The sequence below is a fragment of the Meles meles genome, chromosome 2 (genome assembly GCF_922984935.1).
Source record: "Meles meles chromosome 2, mMelMel3.1 paternal haplotype, whole genome shotgun sequence".
NCBI lineage: Eukaryota > Metazoa > Chordata > Mammalia > Carnivora > Mustelidae > Meles > Meles meles.
In genome coordinates this window covers 34,630,253-34,652,290 of record NC_060067.1, presented here as the reverse complement: position 1 = coordinate 34,652,290, position 22,038 = coordinate 34,630,253, and the positions used below count along the sequence as shown (strand labels likewise).

General features: G+C 45.4%; 1 protein-coding gene across 11 annotated transcripts in view; it reads right to left on the bottom strand.

Annotated features, from left to right (window-relative positions):
- APBB2 (amyloid beta precursor protein binding family B member 2) overlaps positions 1-21,824 on the bottom strand; it is a 374,559-nt gene extending 352,735 nt beyond the window's left edge. For 10 of the 11 annotated variants that reach the window (XM_045997053.1, XM_045997055.1, XM_045997052.1 and 7 more), the window contains exon 1: positions 21,625-21,824. The gene's annotated coding sequence lies outside the window, so the exon portion shown is untranslated. The remainder of the gene's footprint in view (positions 1-21,624) is intronic. The other variant, XM_045997061.1, reaches the window with a different exon arrangement.
- Between the last annotated feature and the right edge of the window lie 214 nt (positions 21,825-22,038).

Genomic DNA, 22,038 nt, shown 5'->3' with positions numbered 1-22,038 from the left:
GCTCCGAGGTTTGGGGGGGGGGGGCGGGTTTGGGTTTTTTTAAAGATTTTACTTATTTGACAGAAAGAGACATAGGGAGAGAGGGAACACAAGCAGGAGGAGTGGGAGAGAGAGAGAGAAGTAGGCGTCTTGCTAAGCAGGGAGCCCAATGCGGGGCTCAATCCCAGGACCCTGAGATCATGACCTGAGCCGAAGGCAGACGCTTAACGCCTGAGCCACCCAGGCATCCCCAGAAGCTCAGAGTTTTGTCTGCTGCGTTCAGGCTGTATCCTAAGCACCTAGCAGGTGCCCAATACATATATGTTGGATGAATAAACTTTGCCCAGCCACTTATTACCGCCAACACCCTAAACTAATTTAGTGTAAAACGATTCCATTACTACTACTAGATGGTTTCTGTCCTGAATTTCCAGAACAATTTCTAACTAAGCAACTCTCCAAAAGCCTCACTCATCAGCCTGCCCCTGGCTCTACACTGGCCTTAGCTGCCCTTATTGTTGAGAAAGTCCTCATTTTTATTTTCATTTTTTATTTTTTTGCAAGTGAGAGTCTTTTTTTTTTTAAGATTTTATTTATTTACTTGATAGAGAGAGATCACAGGTAGGCAGAAAGGCTGGCAGAGAGAGAGAGGAGGAAGCAGACTTCCCACCGAGCAGAGAGCCTGATGTGGGGCTCAATCCCAGTGACCCTGAGATCATGACATGAGCCGAAGGCAGAGGCTTAACACACTGAGCCACCCAGGCACCCCAAGTGAGAAGAGTCTTGATGGGCTCTGTCCTAAGTGTTAATAATAATCCCCAAACGTTAAAATTTCTAGTGATCTTTACTTTTAATTTTCTTTTGGTCTGAGCCTTGTCCTAACAAGCACATTTTACTTTCAAAATCAAAGAAAAACCGCAATTAGAAATAACTCCCCCACTCCAAAAACTAAAAATAAAAGCGGGTGGGACTATGGCTGAAATCACGCAATGGCCATCACGGATCGGAGAAGGTACCCGAAGAAAGGCCACGTGCAGCCTTTCACCTCTGCACACACACCTCTCTGGGCGGCGCCAGGGACCAAATGCTTTCCTTCCTGTGGTGGCTTTTCTCAAAGTACAGTGGTTCAGAACATTGACTGATGTCACCGAGTAATCCAGAGACAATTAGCAACAAACCAAAGCCATCTTGAAATTAATCGCTTAGATACAGGTGGTTCACCAGACTTAAAAACAAAAAGATGTTGGCTCAACACACTGGTTTATTTTTCTTATTTTGCCTAATCAGCAATCTGCACAGAGTTCTGTGCCAATGTCTAGCCTACCTGAATCATTTTCCCTCTGTAAACAAAGTACATTGTGTTTTCTTCACCTTATCCCAATGTCAAATGGTAAAAAGTTGTTTTCAGGAATGTCTATGGACTCAAGGGTACAGCATTATACAGGCCCACAGGAATCCATGAACTAGACCGAGAATAGTAAGTAAGCCTCCTAACCCTTGTCTTTCAATAGCACATACAAGGTTAATAATGTTAATTAGAGCCAATACTTGTTGAGCGCTTACTTTGGCACTTTAAAATAATATGTTCACTTATTCACCCCAGAGCCTGTTATCACGAAAAGATGAAAATACAGAGGCAGAGAGACGTCAAGAAAGTAGCTTAAGGTTACACAGCAGTAAATGGCAGAATCTGAACCCTGGTCCCAGGATCTATCTACACTCTCGTGCCATGTGAGTGACCCCTGGGTGTCTCCTACACCTGTCATGGCATTAAGACTCCACGCATTTGGATCTACTACTCTCATTTCCCCTAATGTTCTTTCTTTCCTTTGCTGCCTGGCAAACTCCTATTCAACCTCCAAAACTCATCTTTGGGAAATCTTCCCTGGTACTCCAAGGAGAATTAGTCATGTTCCTTCTACTTTCTACCATCATTTTCTGTTCATATGCTATCACTACCATGTAAATAAATGACACCCCCGCCCCCACCACAACTTAACCAAGAGTCTATATGGAAAGGAGCTATGTCAGATCCATACTTAATACGTCTGATCTCCACACTTAATAGTTATCACAAAAATTCATTTACAAATTTAAGATCTCCCAGAGGGATCATTTCATAATATAATAACATTTATCAGGTGCCTACTCATCTAGGTACTTTATGCATTTTAACTCATTTAATCCTCACCATAACCTCATTAGGGAGGATTCCAGTATGTCCCCATTTTGCAGATGTGGAAGCAGAGAAAGTTAAAAATTCTATCATGACCCAAGGTGAGAGCTAGCAAGCACCTGAATTTGACGCCAGGCAGTGTGGTTCCCACGGTCACTGCCGGCCCAGTAGGCAGGTTCTGCGCTGGACTCTCTGAGGTCCCAGTTCTTGCCCATAAAGATGCCACATGGAACCCGCTTTCCTTTCTTCTTCACGTTGACAGAGGGAAGGATCACCTGAAGGATCTGGGAGGGCGGAGACCCCATCTGCTTGGTTCACCCCAGAGCCTCACCGTCTAGCACGGGGCCTGCTGTTACAAAGGCAGCTCAGTGGATATTTGCTGAATGGTCCAAAACCATTTATGGCTTTGAAATGACTGTATTCTTTACATATAATAGCATTATTCAAAGCATCATACAGATGTTATCTTCAAAACAACTACACGTGGATGGTATTCTTTTTAGTCCTTTTGCACAGATAAGGAAACCAAGGCACCAAAAGCGTGAATAACTTGCCTAAGATCAATCAGAGCATTAGAACGTGAAGCCCAGATTCAAACTCTGGAGGTCTGATCCTCCTGCAGTTTCTTGTGGTTGGAACAACCACAAACTGAGAGGCTGAAAACAACAGGAATTAATTGTCTCAACAGTTCTAGAGGCTAGAATTCTGCTAACATGCTGTTGGCAGGCCCCTGCTCCCTTCAAAGCCACCAGGAGAGGGTGCGTCTTCCAGCTGCTGGAGGCCCCGGGCATCCCTTGGTCTGTAGCAACATCGCTCCAGTCTGTCCTCACCTTCACCTGGCCTCTTCCTTCCTCCTCTCTGTGCCTCCGTCATCACAGGGCTTTCTCCCTTCGGTCTGTGTCCAAATTTCCCTCTTCTCAAGGTCACCCGTCATAATGGACTGGTACTCCAGCATGACCTCATCTTAACGGGACGACATCTTCAAAGTCCCTTTTCCATGTACGGTCAAACTCACAGGTACCAGGGGTTAGGACTTCAATAAACCCTGGGATGGGAGCCAAGGTAGGGGGATGGCGGGGTGGAAGCGAAGGTCGGGGGGTGGGGAGGTGGGAGCGAAGGCAGGGGCCGGGGGGAGAATGACACAATTCAACCCGTAACAGCCTTTATAGGACTGATTCCGAAGATGCATGGAAACGACTAACCAGTTACCCTCTTGGCTGATGCAAGATTGGCTAGTTCCCAAATCACTCCTCTGAACAAGGAGCGGTGAGAGGTTTGAGATTCAGGGGTTTCTTTCCAGAGGAAGTAAAGGGGACACAACCAAAATGTAAACACACTTTAAGTACATGAAAAAGCAAGTGTTTCCCTAGAGTGGAAGCCAGTTAATAGGCGAGAAAAACTTCAAGTACTTACATAATGTGCTTCCCTCCCACTCAAGTAATTCATTATATACCTCCATTTTATCCATTTAAGGCAATACCTTGGAGTTTTGACTAATGAACAATAATTAAACAATACTCGACAACAGTGACGTATTTGATATTTATTTTCTTTTTAACACTCTAACAGAGGGGCCCACTTCTTTTGGAAGCTAAGGATTCCCTGGGGGTCTATAATTATCAGTTTAAGATTACTCGCAACCTTCACATTTTGATTAATCAAAATTAGCCTTCAAGGAACACGTAAACAAAGGACACAATTTTTCAAGTAAATGGGAGTTTCCAGTTTCTCCCGCTGATAGCATCTCTTCTTCCAGAGTCTAGTGTCAACCCTGCACATTCAGTCTGTATCAACTGTATTTTGCTCCTCTATTAATCATGAGAAATATGTCCACCACACACTGGCAGCCTCATTTTCTCTGTATGCTAGGGAAGCAACCAGAAACTTCTCATATGGGTTAATTCAGAATTTGGCTCTTTAAATAAACATGATACAAAATCTCTGGCACGCATAACTGTCAACCAACCCACTACTCAGAAATTATTTTTGAAACGGTTTTATTGGAAGGCGTCACTGTTAACTCAGGAATACCTTTTGCTAGCATCACCTAGATTATGATAAAGACCACATAAGCTGCCATAACTCATTTTCACATTAAAATATAGCATCTAAGTCAGGATGTACTGTGGGCCAAAGCTAGTCAAAGCACACTGTGAGAAAATGACATTTCCTAAAATCAAAGTCTTGACCTGAAATCCTATCTGCTTTCTTGTATTCCATCAGTCTTCCAGACTCAAACAGAAGTGGAAGCACCAGCAGGTTATCCCAAAGGACAGCTCACTTATTTTGGAAGATATCAATGATCCATTTAATACAAAAAATGTGGGGCGCCTGGGTGGCTCAGTGGGTAAAAGCCTCTGCCTTCAGCTCAGGTCATGATCCCAGGGTCCTGGGATCGAGCCCCGCATCGGGCTCTCTGCTCCGCGGGGAGCCTGCTTCCTCCTCTCTCTCTCTGTGCCTGCCTCTCTGCCTACTTGTGATTTCTGTCTGTCAAATAAATAAAATAAAATCTTAAAAAAAAAAAAAGTAACAGTCTTCCTTAGAAAAAGATCATTATTAACATGGAATAATTCAGCAAGTAAAATTCTATTTTACTAGTATACACATTAAAATGCAATTTTCAGACTAATATATTTACAGAACATTTCAAGACCGCCAGTTGCTCACCCCTGGTGGCTGGAGCTTATCCTCTGTAATGATTCTCAGGACAGGATGCTTAATGATTAGAGAAATAACCGATTTTTTCCAAAAGAAAAACAGTAAAACATCAATTACATCCTTTAAAAGTATATGTCAACCTGACAGGGAATATAGAAATTTTCTTGGCAATGAGGGATGCCTGGGTGGCTCAGTCGGTTAAGCAGCTGCCTTTGGCTCAGGTCATGATCCCAGGGCTCCTTCCTCAGCAGGGAGCCTGCTTCTCCCTCTCCCTCTGCCTGCCACTCTCCCTGCTTGTGCTCTCTGACAAAAAAAAAAAAAAAAAAAAAAAAAAAAAGCAACGAGAAAAAATAAATCCAAAGCAGCTACAATCACAACCAAACACAGTTTGTACTTCTAACATGAGCTTTCTCACACCAACTGGTCCTTAGATACTCTCTACCCTCCTAGAAAATTCTGGATTTCATAACCAGTAGCTCTTGCATCTTAGGGAAATACTAATTTAAGGGTGCACAATGTGTGTGTGTGCGTGTGCTCCTAGCATTCACGTATACTAAGTGCCTTCCCCAATGCTAAGTTCTCGCCTCAGAATCTACATTCAGCTCAGTCCTATCACCAGCTCTAGCTGTGTGCCCTTGGACACTGGTGAGCCTCGGCTTCCCCACTTACACTGGAGAATAATTACAGCAGCTTCCTCCCAGAGGTGTTGGACCAAATGATACCTTCCACATAACCCATCTACCGCAGTGACCACTGTCTCCCAGTAAGCGCTCAACAAACATCAACCCTCATAATTTTTATAGGCCCCTCCCACAGGGGAGGAAAAAGAGGTAACTTGTTCAGTGTCACTGTGCTAACAGAGACAGAGCCAGGATCAAAGCCCAATCCAAGGACTTTCCAAGACTATCAAACTGTTAGAGGTCTCAAACACATGGAGGGACTATCATTCACATTCTCTGAGGAGAATACAAACACGGCATGAGGTACCAAAAAAAACCAAGAATATGTAGTTGATTATAAAGCATTAAAAACCTGCTACCAATTATAATCATCTTTCCATTTGCCTTTTCTAAAAAACTACCCTTTCAAATATTTTAGGGGTGCCTGGGTGGCTCAATTGGTCAAATATCTGACTTCGTCATGATCTCAAGGTCTTGGGATCGAGGCCCACTCAGCAGAGGGTCTGCTCTTTCCTTCTGCCCCCCACCCCGCTTGTGCACACACTCTCTAATAAGTAAATCTTTTTTTAAAAAAATAAAAAATAAATATTTTAGTTCTGAAAAGTCTGTCAGTTTGATCAACAAGGACCATCTTCTATAAAACAATAACAAATGTGGGGTTGATCTAGGACATCTGGTCAACCTACTGACCATTTCAACCACCAGTAATCAAGAGAGTGGCATTCTCACATGTTATCCCAGTAAATCCTCTTCACCAGGGAGGTATCTTTCTAGACATTTTACAGATGGAGAAACTGTGGCTCAGGCAGAGCACCCACCTACACCACCTGCCAGGGCAGGGCCCAAACTGAAACTTGGTCCTGTCCAGACCTAAAGTCTATGCTCTTTTTAGAACAACATGGATGCAACAAAAGAAAAGTTAGGCTACGCAGGCACTTGGCTTTGAGGAAACACTCAACAAAATCAATGGGGAAAGTGCCACTGTTTTGGAGGACATTCCAATGAACCTTAATTTTTACCAAACTGTTTCATTTCCAAAGTAGAAGTCAGTAACAATTATGGCCAAAATTTTGCCCTACATAGAGCACACCCAATTCACAATTTCAAACTTGTCTTGCATCAGTGATTATCTCTCATAAATGAAACCTTTTGGAAAGGCAAGAGCTTGGTATCAAGTTCAGGTTGAGTGATACCTATACTCACCCCCTGCAAGCTCTTGGGGTCTGTGCCGTTGGCACCCCTCAGAGCTTCAGCCCCTGTGGCAGGCAGCACCAAGGTTAGAGCACACCCAGAGCAGCTTCAGTCTCATGAGAAGACATGGTCTTCTCTCGGAGCAGTTCTCTCTCTCTCTTTTTTTTTTTTTTTTTTTTTGGTTAAACTTTTTTTCTTTTCTTTTACTGTAGTAAAATACACATAAAATTCACTATTTTAACCATGTTTAGCTTGATAGTTTGGTGGCATTAAGTACATTCATGCTGTTGTACGGCCCTCACCAGCCCCCATGTTAACTTTTCCATCTTCCCCACATCATACTCTGGATCCATGAAACACTAAATCCCCGTTCCCAGGCGCCTGGATGGCTCAGTCCATGGGGCACCTAGGTGGCTCAGTCGGTTGGGCATCCGACTCCTGGTTTCAGCTCAGGTCATGGTCTCAGGGTTGTGAGATCCAGCCCCGTGTTGTGCTCTGTGCTCAGTGTGGAGTCTGCTGGTCCCTCTCCCTCTGTTCCTCCCCCATTCAGGCTCTCCTCCATCTCTGTCTTTCTCTCTCAAATAAAAATAGTCTTTAAAAAATAAATCAATAATAAGATAAAATAAATCCCTTCTTCCCCTCTCCCCAGTCCCTGGAAACCACCTTTCTACTTTCCGTCTCTACAAATTACACCATTCTGGGTACCATAAATATGCTCATACAACACCTGTCCCTTCGTTATTGGCTGATTTTACTAAGCATAATGCCAGTTCTTTTTTGTTCCCAGTTAGTCTCCTTGAAGAAACACCCTGAAATGCACAACCTCTAGAGGACATAAAAATGAACGTGTGAGAAATTTTTCTTTCCCTTTTACTACTTGCTAGAAGAATATAAAAACACTAGTGATGGTTAGGAAGAAGAATGAGAAAGCCAACAAAATCATCCACAATCCCACAGCAGAGGCACTCCGTTTTCCCTTCTACTCATTCTCTCATCATCGTTTGCTTTATGTAAATGAAATCTGCATAATTACATAGTATTGAGTATCCTTTAACTTAACCATCAATCAAAATGATACACCTTCAAGCTTTTCAAAAATTAACTCCCAAGGTCAACACCAAGGAAAAAGAAACATGCTTTCATGAAAACCTGGATCTACCAAGCTCTCCCATGGTAGAAAGAAGACACAAATACAAACACCATTTAAATGTTAAGCAAAAATGTATATAGACTCTTAACGTGGCCATCCATCCCACTGTTATCTCTCTCAATGGAAAACAGCACAATGGCATCTAATGAAAATCCTGTTTTCTTCCCAGGAAATAAAAATAATCATGCCACAAATCAACATCCTCCCCAGTTTTTTTTTTTTTTTAATATTGATTTTTCTTGCAATACACATGGTCTCAGAACTAAGGGGGGAACATATAAAATTTAATAAAACTCCAAATCTTATTTTTGTTTCTTGTTTCTACTTGTGGCTTGTAAAATATATATATATAATATATAAAACAGCAGGTTCTAGTAACAGTAGAGAAAAATGATTTCAGATGAAATAAAACTCAAGTCTGGAGGAGATGACTTTGATCGGGAGACAATTATACGTCAGTTGATGGGATGCCAGACTTCCTTTATTTGTTTTAGTAGAAATAACCTCAAGTCCTAGAAAAAAGACATTTTTAGAAAATGACACTGACCCAATTGCTAGATCCCATGAATAAGAGCCGGGAGTGTTACCTTCGTTCCACCACTCCTCACACGTTTTCTGCTCAAATCACTGGAATACATTCAACTTGAATGGGGGCTTTTGGGATACTACATCACTGCAGACACAGAGAGCCCGTCCACAGTAATGGTATTCAACATACCCACCATTCATACTGAATTTCCTGTTTCATGTAGAGAGAACGGAACCCATGAAAACAGAGAACCCCAATACGGAGGACCCGAAAGGACTAGTCATTCCAAATTCTTAGATCCAGCTTCTTTAACCCTATTCTGTCAGGCCCTGATGCATCTTTCTAGAAATTGCCCCAAGCACAAAAAAAAAAAAAAAAATTCAGTAGCACACGAAGGGGCCTCCTTCCAACCCTGGAACTGGCCCAAATGCTTTTACTCTGAATTATTTTATGAAGACTCATCCCGGGATCTCTCTTAAATGAAACTCTCAGGGAGCTTGCCCCACCTTGAACCTTTCCTGGCTTGCTGTGTCAAACTAGACCCATAAAGACTAACAAAGAATACAATTTCAAAATTAACAGACACTAAAACATCCGCTCTGACTTCAGGAAGAGCCAAAACTAAACACATGTCAACTGAAAGGAAATCTAAATGCCAGTATTTTTTAGGTTGAGATTAAGATTGCACAACATCAGCAAAATCTCAGTATATAGTGTCCGACCCAAGTTCATCATTCCTACATAAGGCTCGCCCTTAGGAACCCCAAACAGGTCAGTCCTCTCCCCTTCCTTAACTTAGGGTCAGCTGACACCCAAAGCAATGTTTACACACCAAAAGAAGATAGAACAAAGTCAGAATATGAACACTTCAAACAGAAACCATTCTCTGTTAGAGGAACTGAGATTTAAGGCAGGTGCAGAAATAGCTTGCGTCCCATGTGATCCTCTAGCCAGCTCCTCCCTGAAACAGCAAATGAGCGATGGTCTCTCAGGCTCTAAATGCCATCTATCTTTGCACCCAAATCAACGGGACTGACCAATGGAGCACAAGGCATTTGGAAAACCAATACAAGAAATCCTGCCTCTGCCTTCTCTTTGACAACCGAAGTCCCCGAAGGTTAAGAGTGGGACATGAAGACGAGAAAAAAGTCTGCATCACGTGAAACATTCCTTTCAGCACCTTTAGAGCTGGTCATCCAAGGTGTGCAAATGGAAACACCAGCTCCCGGGACACTGTGCAAAATATGCTCCCCCCCTCCCCCAGCCCCGCCCCGGGCAAATGCTGCATTAAATGAAGTTTCTTTCCAGTCGGACTTCCTGGATATGTTGATGTAAAGAGAAAGTACGTGCAGTTTTCTGAACTTGTCAGAAGAAGCTTTTATTCCCAACATATTTCCAGTCAGTTGGGATTCAGTGAACCCCCGCTGGGAAGTTCTGCTACGGATGCTAGGGAGGCCAGCTTAGAGCCCAGATCTGGGTAAGCAGGCGCAATGATAAGGCATCGTCTATCCGGTCTTCAAAACAAGAGGGGCATTAGGGCTCCTCCAAGAGGTGTTTTAAAGTTAGGTCCTCGGTACCATTCTTGTGGCCTTAAATTGCTCCTCTCCATGTCATGATCTGGACACAGCCATCACTTCCTGCCACTCGGGACTCAGCTTAAGAATCACCTACTCACTTGATCTGAAGGAGCCCAGTGGGCACTCTGCAGGACATCGCACATCTCTGACTTCTTCGTGGTACCTCCCACCTGGAAAGCTGAAGTGTTTGACTCATTGCCATACCCTAGGGCCAGCGGCACGTGCTAGGTGCTCAATAAACAGAGTGAGTAAGTACATGCAAGTGGTCTAACTATCCCTTCCTCTGACTTGGAGAAACGATGACTTAACCATCTGGTTATACTTCCTATCAGTTCAATAAGATCTATTATTTCAAATAAAAAGGCCATGGTTACGCTATGCTGCTAAATTATATGACAACCGCATTTCTCTTGGACACATATTTTCATAGCAAGTCACTATTTAAAAAACCTATGTATTTTTGAGTCATTCCAGAAACAGCATTGGGTTTAATATGAGCTCCTCCCCTGCCTTTCTAGAATTTGGACACAAAAACCACACAGCTAAGTGGCCCTTATGTTAACCAAACTCATGCTGATCTTACTGGCATCATGTTATAAGCCTATACCATCACAACTGGCGATAAACTATCAGAAAAACTAGCTGCGAAAAATGTTCTCGTGCACCTTTACTAAGGCCTCCGATGAGGGCACCTGGGTAGCTCAGTCGGTTAAGCATCTGCCTTGGGCTCAGGTCAAGATCTCCAGGTCCTGGGATCGAGGTGTGTTGGGCTCCCTGCCCAGCGGGGAGTCTGCTTCTCCCTCTCCCTCTGCCCTTCCCTCCCATTCGTGCACTTTCTCTCTCTCTCAAACAAATAAAAAAAAATTTTTAAAGCCTCCAACAATAGTTATTTTTCATTCATATATTCACTCTTTGATAAACGTTTATTGAACATCCAGGATTTCTAAGCACTAGGAGCACAAAGATGAAGTAAACGTGTCATTCTTTGAGGGGCTTACAGACTAGAAGAGAAGCCAGAGAAGTGAGTAGTTATAATGCAGTGTGACAGCAAGGGTACGATGGAAGAGGGATGTAAGCTGATATATATATATAGATATATAGATATCTATATCTATATATATATATAAAATATATATATGTATCTATATATATATAAATATATATATAATATATATATATCTATATATATATATATAGATATATATATATTATATTGCCTTGGAGGCAAGAGAGTCACCCAGCTCTGGGTAACCAGGTACCCAGTGGTCTTCCAAGTATGCTCCCCAGACCCGCAGCATCAGCATCCCACAGGACATTGCTAGACGTGCAAACTCTGATCGCGCCACACACTCCTACCAATCAGAAATTCTGGGGGTGAGGCCAGCAACGCACATGTTGTAGCAAGCCCTCAGGTCATTCAGACACACTGAGGTGCATGACAACGAAGTTACTTCCTGAAGGAGGAAAAAAGTCAAGCAAGTGACGAATACACAGATAGTAAGGATGGCTGCAGGCAATGGGAATGGAGGATAAAGCCCATTATGCCAGAGAAAGCTGGGCGTGTTGTCAGAACAGCATGGCTGAGCTCAGAGCATGAGATGGAGAGCAACATACATTGTGAAGGGTACCGGGGCGAAGCCAAGAGGCAGGTGCTTCATCTCGAGGGCAGCGAGGAGCCCCTGGAGGGCTGGGATGGGCATGCCCAGGCCTGAAGAGGATTCTAGAAGATCACCTCTGAGGCAGTGCAGAGAATAAACAGGCCACGGAGAAGGTAACCTGATGAGAGGCGACAGTGAGGGGAAGGCGGGAGGCTCGCTATCAGCAACATCGGGGCTCCAATAGGGAGCTTACCTACCCCCTGCACAGATGGAGGTGCCGGGCATGCTGTGGGACACAGCGAGCATCCCTCCTCCCTGGACGCCTTGCCTGACACCCCCCCCCAACAGACCCCCAGCCAAGGCAGATGCCGGTCAGGGAGGGCTGAGTACTTCCCGCCTCCCTGCCTGGTAGCACAGGGCACCTTTTATCTCAGTGGCCAGTGCTTCCCTACAGACAGACAGAGAGCTTCAGGCAGGCAGAGACCAGGGCCATCCCGGTCAGTTTCCACCCTGGTCCGTTTCCACAGGCAGCAGCTGGAACGGCGCCCGGTGCTTCGGAAGCCAGACTGAATGAATGGAGCCGGCCAGGCCAGGAGGCCACTGAGAGGCCACCGCTCTCATTCAGGGAAGGAATCAGAGAGCTTAGGACAGACTGAATGTCTTCATTTTTCTCTAGTCTGTTGACACCATTCAAAACACAGAAAGAAAATCTTCACGAGTCAATTCTGTTGGGAAAATGTAAATGTGATCTGATGAGTGGAGGCCACCAGCCCACCTTCCCAGGGAAAGCTGGCCAGGAGCACGGTTTGAGCACTTTTGCAAGTGAAAAGGAAGACAGGGTTCTAGGCCACAAAGACAGTGCCACCTAACTAAGGTAACGAGTTTGCTCTCTTTTTTGTTGTCAGAACAGCTCTAGAACCTTGAAGGAGAAGAGAGGACCAGGACATTTTAAATCCCACTGACACAGCCTGCCTCTCTGCTTTGGTTTTTAGAAATGATTTCAAGTAGGCAGATGTTGTGACCCAATTACAGGGTATTTTGGAAGGAGTAGGCACCTAACTTGGGGCTGGAGGTGGTGGGCGTAGAGGGAAGAGTCAGTTACTAAGCAGGCAGTACCACCTGCCTCTCAATCTTGCAAGGAATTTTATAGAGAAGGGAGCTGTGACAATCAGGAAGTAAGGCAGCTCTCCCCTGACCTGCTTCCTGTTTTCTCACCATTCCCAAAATAGACAGAGCTAAGGAAAATCATAAATATATTTCTCAGCCCTCCAGGGAAAGGTTCATTAAGGGCATGAATTTGGGTCCCTGGGAAAAAGGGATGAAAGACAAAGTTATCAAAGGCCCTGGAATCAAGAGATGGAAACAGTGGAAAATAAAACCCATGGACGAAAAAGAACTAGAGAAACAATAACAGTGGCCAATGCTTCCACCAAAGCCTCCTGAGAGCCACGGCCACAAACTCGGGTTCCCTGGATTCTCTGAACTCACGCTCTCTGGAGTCAAAAGTTAAAGTTTTTGCTTAAAATAAAAAATAGTAACAGTTAAGATTTATGCCAAGTATTACTCATTATTATGTTCAGAAATTAATACATGAAGTCCTCTTAACAACCATATCATATACAGTATCCCTACTTACGGATAAGAGAACTAAAGCACTGTTAATTCTGTTCCCCACCTGTAATTCTGTACTTCTGTTGTCCCCAGTCATATGGCTATTAAATTGCAGAGCAATATTGGAACCCTGAGAGTCTGGCTCTTAACCACCAAATCCTACTCCTTCCCCACAGGACAGCCTTGTGCCTACATTTACTGTAGGATATTTACAAGCATCCTTGGCCTCTAACCGCTAGATGCCAGTGGGACTCCTTCCGCAGCCATGAAATCAGAAATGTCTCTGACTATTGACAGAAGTCCCTGGGGAGAGAAACTGCACCCCTCCCTTCCTCTTTGAAAACCACAGCTAGAGAGATCTGCAAGGCCAAATCTCTAGGTCCCCTTTGGAAGGAGTGGCAAATCCCCCAGGGCTAGATAGAAGAAACAGGCTATAGCAGCTCTATGGAGGGAAGGAAAAATGGAAAAGGAGTCAGCCGAAGGGTGTACTGTAGTGGGGTTTTACAGAAGTCCCTTGCCACGTCTCCTGTTCTGTGAGGCCTCTCAACTCCCATGGAGTGAGGACAGCCTTTCTTCTCTCCACTCGCTCAGACCTCACACACATCTACCGCCATACCTTATCATCAGTGCTCTGGTACATTCCTCTCTGTCTGCCTGAACTTTGCACAGAGCAAAGTATGTGTTCAACAAACATTTGTTAGACAAAGGCAGGAACAAATGAAGCTAAGGTTTCTTGTTGTCACCAAAACATCTATGTCTCCACTAGCGATCTGAAAAATGCATAAATAAATAAAGCTTGGGTACTGGACGGGAGAAGAAGTTCTGGTGAGACATTAGAAGAATCTGAGGTTGAACAACTGCGTCTCAAAGTATCTATACCCCTGGGGCGCCTGAATGGCTCAGTCAGTTAAGAATCTACCTTCGGCTCAGGTCATGATCCCAAGTGTCCTGGGATCAAGCCCCATGGAGGGCTCCCTGCTCCGTGGGAAGTCTGCTTCTCCCTCTGCCTCCCTCCCCCGCCACATTGTGCTCATGCTCTGTCTCTCTCCCTTTCTCTCAAATCAATGAATAAATAAATAAAAAGTGTCTATACTCCTGTGAGTCCAGACCATGCTTCAGTTAGGTTCAGAAATTTCATATTAGTTCACTTAGAAAATAAAACCAACTCAAGAAATCGAACTCACGCTAAAGAAATTCTATTTTATTCCTTCCCACTGACAAACTGTACTGTCTTGAGCAAATCAGCAGAGCCACTGACTCTCTGGCCCAGGACAGAAGTCCAATTGGGAAATCAAATGCAGATCAGAAGGTAAGAACAGAGCCAGCACCCAGGAGCCAGCCGGATGCTCCCAAGGAGAGGCACCGTCAGCCGGAGTGCTGACGCTCTCTCTCCAGACCCATCACTCTGGCAGTCAGAAGCCTCCAGTCAGCCACAGGCAGCCGGAGAAGCCTGGGAACCCTCACTTCACCCTTTTCCAGTCGTCAGAAGCCCCTGTCATCCTCGCATTGCCTCATGGTTGGCACATGACAACGAATCAGATCCCGGGTTATTTGATTTACAACAGGAACATTCTAGACTGCAATATGTCCAGAGAGGTTACACAGCAACGCCTAGTTTCAGACATATTTAGAAATGATATTTGGACTTTCTGTTACTCGATGTGTGTTCGCATGGAAAGAAATGCACATTGGAGCCACAATACAAAGGAAGTAATTCAATCACTAAGCATGTGGATTTATGTTAACGTCCATTTTGAAAATGGATGAAGGGTGAAATTTTCACCTTTTCCCCAAATGGTGAATTTAGGAAGGTTCCTCACTCATAAGAGAGGAGACAGGGAGGAGGTGAAATGTTTCTTGTATACGAGGCACACAGTTGACCCTTAATTACTAAGTATTATTTCTGCCTCCTGTCGGTCCCTCAGCAACCCATGGGCACCTCCATTCTGAGTACAGTTACCAAGCAAGCATCACGGTTTACTGTAAAGGCTTTATTGAAAGGGACCTGAGTTTCCTTGTCTCTAAAATGGGAACCACATCAGAGCATTTTGTAACAATTAAATAGGGTAATAGCAATAAAAAAGCTCTTAGCACAAAGTAAGAGCCCCATAATTACGTTAATAATATATTATCATCATGATCCCCAATATCCAGATATCATTAAGCATAGATTTTTAAAATATTACCTGAAAATATATTATTCTCTTAACCTACTATTTAGAATACAGAAATACTTTGGGTTTGCAATCGCATGAGCAAATTATTCTTAAGCTTCCTCCAGCGATTTATCAAGGCTTCCTCTGGAAGACATGATACTGTTAAGGTCCAAACCAAGCTGTAGTTCTATGGCCTTGACTCCATCAGCATCTCCTAGAATCACCAACCCCAAACTGCTAAAGCGTGCTGCCTTGGCAGAAAGAGAGAGGCCTGCGTGCAAAGAAACCAACACCAAGATCTGTCATTTTGCGGCCTTGCCTGCTGAAATTCACATTTCAATCAGTTGTCCTTTCTGCTCTCTCCGACCCTCATCTTTCATTCCGGCACTTGCACTGACATTCTTGGGCTATAATTCAAAAATATCGGCCAGTTCCCAGAGCGCTTTCAAAATTAGCTTCTCCTGAGCTCCTCAGACCCTGAGTCTATACTAGTGACCCTACATTCCTGGAAGGCCTAGAGGCCCCATCAGCCCACCCGTAATCTCCGGTTTGGCCTGGTCTCCACCACTCACTCTATCCCAAGGGCACGGCTCTCAACATCTCAGGCCTGGCTTCCCAGACTTATCAATTTCATGGACCATTAAGCTGCCAAATAAAAATATTCCCACCAATTCATAAAAGAAATCTTAACCCCAGATCAGAAGGATATAGTCTCAGAGGAAAAAGGATACATCTAATTCGGACACACTTACAAAATATTCACTACATCACCATCATTATTATTTTGATAAGAACAGCAAACACACCACCAACGGACAATGGCCCATGGGCCTAATACTGTGCTTTGCACTTTTAAATTGTGTGGAAACTAAAAGCTGGTGTATATGGCAGCAATTTGGGAAAAGGTTACATCCTATATCACTGGGATGCCAAGACTTCCTTCTTCAAAAACAGCATTAATTAAAGATATGTAAATTTTTAAAAAAGAAAAAAACAACAAAAAATAGCATTTCCCTTCACTCTCTGGAGTTGTCTACAAGTTCTCTCCAACCTCATCCTCCAAAGCGCACACTTCTCCTAGCTCAGCTACAGAACTGCATTCTTTTTAGTCAACTTTAAAAGAAAAACACAAACAAAACCACTCGCCCTCCCACTCTCCGCATTCCTAAAGCATACTTTCCAGTAGAGTTACACTTTAAAAACCTCAGCTATAACCTAGCAGACAAAATTTTGCAAGATTTCCACAGGAGGCAGAGGAAAGAATGGTTCCCCTTATCTATAACCACTGTCAAATCATTAAGAAATGAAGACACACCTTAATCCATAGTCCCGCACCATTCACCTTTTCCACGGTCTCTTCCCATCTTTGTCCGTATAAGTCTGTACATTTTACGTACCAATGAATTATACACTGAGACTCTCTTCCTGACAACAAAAGTCATGCCTATCCTGGCATCTATTCAACGCTGAGAAGGCCAGGTTAAGACTCAACCGTTACGGAAATAAGATTATGCAGAAAGGAAATGTCTCCCGCGAGTCTACACTTTAAGGCCTCTAATACTTTTAAACTGATACAGGCTTCTTACTTATTGCTAACTTGGGGTGACTTGACTGTCTTCTACCTTCTGTGTCCTGCCTCTCTTCCGCTCTCCCCTCATGTTGGGAGTTACTGCCCCCCGCCCCCAGCAGACGCCCAGCAACCCTGCGGCCTGGTTAATATCAGCAGCGCTAGATTCACCGCCTGTTTATTATCAATTATTAAAATGTGGGTAACGACTCTGGTGTCTGCTCACCTGCCTCACTTAAAGGTTCATGATGCTGAGTTTTGTGAGCATCATGAAAGCAAAGTGCACTCCACACCCCAAGTGGATGGGTTTCCTTTGCTCTCTGCCCCATCATCGTCCCTTGCCAAAGGGGTGGGGGAGTTCACAATCTATTGGAAGATGAGCGGGTGCGTTCCACCAGCCACCATTCCGGCTACTGCGGGAGCTCACCCTGGACACCTGCACGGTACAGGGAGGACACTAACATGATACGATGATGAGCATTTTACTCCGGAGACCAAGAGCTTCATTTCTAATCAAGGGCTGAGGAGAGAGGACGGGGACATGGGAAAGGCTTGCCGAAATTTCACAGCAGGGGGCCCGGCACCCAAGACACCTTCCTCTGCAGCTTCTGTGGTGACTTCTTTCTCAACTTATTGCCTACCCAAGCGCCAACACTCCCCTCAGAAGATGCTATACGACAGTTTCAAATATCCACTGTGCTTCATTCAGATCTAATCCTCACCTTGTCTCCTACACAGGCAACCATTCTTTAACAGAAACTAAAAGGGAGTACAGATTTGGCCCAAAAAAGCCCAAAACAAAACAAAAACAAAAAACGAAACCAAGACATTCGGGACAGGCCAGACTCAGTGAAACACAAAATCAGCTTCCTCTACTGCTCTGAATGAAGGGTCCCCCTCCTTCAATGGTTGCATCACAGACCCCTGGAACGGGATAAGAGAAGTCCATTCTACTGCAACTCTCTTACTGTACAGATGGAAAAACTGAGGCCCAGAAAAGTACACTGACTTCCCCAAGATTACACAGTAGGTGAAAGTAGCAGGAGAACCTGGCCCAGAAGGCTAGTCTTGGGAATCACTGGTTGGTAGTCTTTCCACCAAATCCCACCAGACTCTTTATAATGGAGAATCTGTCACTCTGACTCTGAAAAACCATTTCAACTGAGAGAAATGCCATCAGCCTGCAGAATATGCATTAATAACACTTCAACATAAAATGGGTAATCTGGGCTTATCTTCCTTACACTTAAGCGTATTTGTTGGTAGCACAACACTGTTGAAAATAAATGAGCACGAAAACAGTTTTTAAATCCAAACAGAAGATTCTTTAAAACATTCAAATCATTTTGAAAACATGCTGTTCCAATCAAATCTAATTCCAAATAACAAATCAAAAATGTTTCACAAGAGAATGCTTATTTAGTAACAATGAAGCCCACTGAAAATATTCTCCTATCAGATAAAATTTTCAAGTTCTATTGCTACGCAATCAAAGGACTGCCCACCACCCCAGAGAGGTTTTCTGGGGAAGCTGACATTCATGTGAAAGATGCTGATACATAATATATGTAAGAAGCTTAATATCAGATTGACACAGAGAGCAAACATTGAACAAACACTAGTTTCCTTAACATGGGGAAGGAAAATAAGTATCGCCCACATAACCAGTAATACCTTCTTACAATACTTTCCTAAAAGTCCTACAGCCATGAACAACATTATGACATCAGAGTATTGTCTATTTTTTTTTTAATATTTTATTTATCTGACAGAGAGAAATCACAACTAGGCAGGCAGAGAGAGAGGAGGAAGCAGGCTCCCCGCGGAGCAGAGAGCCCGATGTGGGGCTCGATCCCAGGACCCTGGGATCATGACCTGAGCCGAAGGCAGAGGCTTTAACCCAGAGCCACCCAGGCGCCCCAGAGTATTGTCTATTTTATAAGTTTAAGTGGGGTGCCTGGGTGGTTCAGTCAGTTAAGCGCCAACTCTTGAGCTCAGTTCAGGTCGTGATCTCAAAGGTCGTGAGTTCAAGCCCCACATTGGGTGTGAAGCCTACTTAAAAAAAAATTTTTAAGGTGTACCTAAAAAGGAGATAGAGAAACAACATTCCATTTTTCTTTTTTCTTTTTTTTTTTTAGATTTTATTTATTTACATGACAGACAGATCACAAGTAGGCAGAGAGGCAGGCAAACAGAGAGAGGGGAAAGCAGGCTCCCTGCTGAGCAGAGAGCCTGATGCGGGGCTCTATCCCAGGACCCTGGGATCATGACCTGAGCTGAAGGCAGAGGCTTTAACCCACTGAGTCACTCAGGGGACCCTTCCATTTTTCTTAAAAGACAAATTTAGATATCCTGGAGTCAGAGTAATCAGCATAACCCTGTACTAATATTTTGGTAATTTCTGTTGTAACAGGGAAAAAAAAAAAAGAATTCAATGTTTGTTGTTTTCCTTGTGGCAGGAAAAGAAACAGTCATTAAAAAGCTGAAACGTGACATTAAAAGAATAACAGCTTTAAAATATGTTATCATTGCACACGTGGATTCTTGCAATGTTAGCACTCTTCTTTTTAAGAGTTTATTTATTTATTTGATAGAGAGAGATTGCAAGTAGGCAGAGAGAGAGGAGGAAGCAGGTTCCCTGCTACGCAGAGACCCCAATTCGGGGCTCAATCCCAGGACCCTGGGATCACGACCTGAGCCAAAGGCAGAGGCTTTAACCCACTGAGCCACCCAGGCGCCCCTTAGTACTCTTTTCTTAAATAATTTTGTAGTCTCCTATTCGTATTACTCCAGTTAAATGTAAAGCACCAGTCCTTTATACTTCAGTTCATTGAGTTTTCCACTACCACTTCATACAAGTTTCAGAAAGTGCTGAATGGTATGGCTGCCTCCTTGGGAGTGAATTATCAAGTTAAAAGTATCCTTTGGAAAAGAGAATAAAAGTTCAAGAAACTCCTTCCCTAAAAAAGGATCTCAACTTTGGAGTCCTTTTTCAAAGGCTCTGAGCAAATATCTAGGGACATCCCCAGATTAGGAAGACCCCAAGTCATTTGGGGGTTTGGGGGGCACACAGTGACGATGACAAAAGGACAGCAACAGAAGTCTTGAATCTGCTTCTCCCCTGGAGTTCCGACTACTAGCCCACTGTACTCTACTGCCACCTGTGTTCTCCCAGCATCTCCCCAACCACGAGGTTCCTCAGCCATTTCATCAATACCAACCCTTCAAATCAGTGCATTTCTGATTCTGCAAGTTACAATAAACAACTGATCAACAATCACTGTTTTCAAGCTACAAACAAAAAACACAACTAAGCTGCCACCTAAATTCATAAAGAAATCCCCCTTCAAAGATTATGTTCCTGAAAGGTCAGCCATCCTTAATTATCAGATATCCTTAATTATCCTGGCCATTTGAGTTCAAGATTTGAAATACAAGTCCATGACTAGGAAGAAAGAAAAAAAAAAATCAGAGGCTTAAGAGACCCAAAGACCGAACAACAATCAGGATGCCACTGTGTGCTGGTTTAAATCACTTAAATAGTACAACAAATGACAAACCAATGCCAACCTCGCAAAGTTTCCGCGTTTCTTGGAACTGAAACAGGACCGCTGGCATCATTTAATGATAATCCTTCAGGTATTTCACCTAAGTCATCAGGCGCGATGGAAAGCCCGTGACTGAGGACTTCTAAAAGAGCCCAGCCTCGCCCGGAGCTGCCGACACTGTGTCTTACTCTCTTCTCAATTTGGGTTCTCCCAACCACTCCATCCATCCAAAAACGTCTGTGACAGTCGTGGCTCTCAGCTGCGCAGAACTTGACTACAAAACGGCTACAACTCTCAATCTGATTTCTCCCATTTATTTGCATTTAGTTCGAGTTCCACACTCCCTCGGCCCTTCGCCCCTTGCCCCCTCAGTTCTAGATAGCTTCAGCGCGTTCTAGACCACCTCGCATTGTTTCTTGGGGACTCCGCATCCCTGCCTCCCACCAGCACTGTTTTCAGCGCACAAATGTCATTTCCATCGTCACCCCCTCCATTCCGCCCGGCGGGTAGCAGAGGAGCCTTCAGGACCAAGGGCCGGCTTCCCCTATTCGGTCCCCTTCGCACAGCCATTTTCTAGTTAAAACGCTCTCTGCCTCCGAGGGAGAAATGAACTTTTCCCCCTTTGACCTCCCGGCTGCTAGCGTCTGAACCCCCAAAAAGCCAGCGCCGTCTCCAACTCCCCGGCAGGAGCGCGCTGCCGCCCCGGGAGGGAGAGCCCAACCGCACAGCCGAGGCCGGTGCCAGGGAAGGGGGTGTGCGCTCTTGCCCGCCGGCTCCCGCCCTCACTTTTCCCCTCCGCAGCCCCCACCCGGGCGCACCCCTTCCAACCCCGTCTCCCCCGCCCCAGGCCCTGCCAAACCCGGGCTGCCGAGGGAAGGAGGGCGCCGGGAAGCAAGAGGGATGGAAGTCAAGGAGTGAGCCCGCAGTCGCCGTGCCACCCGGCCGGCCCTGCGGCGCGAGCGCAGGGCGCACCGGACTGGGGAACGGGCGCCCGCTGCAGATGCGGCGGCAGCTGCTGCAGCTGTGGCTGCGGCGGGGCGGGCGGCCGGGGCCGCGCAGCCCCAGGGGCCGGCAGGAGAGGAGCAGCCGCCGGGGCGGCGCGCAGCCACTCGTCGCACGCCGCTGCCGCTGCCCGGGTCTCTCGCCGGCACTCCCGGGCCGCCCCGGGGTCCAGGGCAAAATCAAGGAAGAAAGCGAGGCTCACCGGCGGTGCGCGCCGCGCTCGCCCCGGCACCGGCGCCCGGCGGCTCTGCTCCGTCTCGCCTTCCCCGGAGCGCCCGGATCAGCTGCGGGTGCAGCGCACGAGCTTCCTACTTGAGACCAGGACGGGCTCCGGCGACTGAGCATGCCCAGTGCCGCTCCGCGAGTCCCGCGCAGGCAGCGGCGCCGGCGAGATTCCACTTCTCCAGGCTTTGGCGGCGGCTGCGCGAGGAGGGCTGGAGGGGCCAGGCCAGGCGGGGGCCGAACGCGAGAAAGGCGGGGCCGGGGGCGGGGGCCGAGGAGGAGGGGGCGGGCCGCGCTCCGAGTGCGACCCCTGCAGGCAGAGGCTGCGAGCCCTATGGGACCCACGGTTCCCCTACCGCCTGGGAAGATGGCAGGGAGGCTGCGGGGGCCTGGG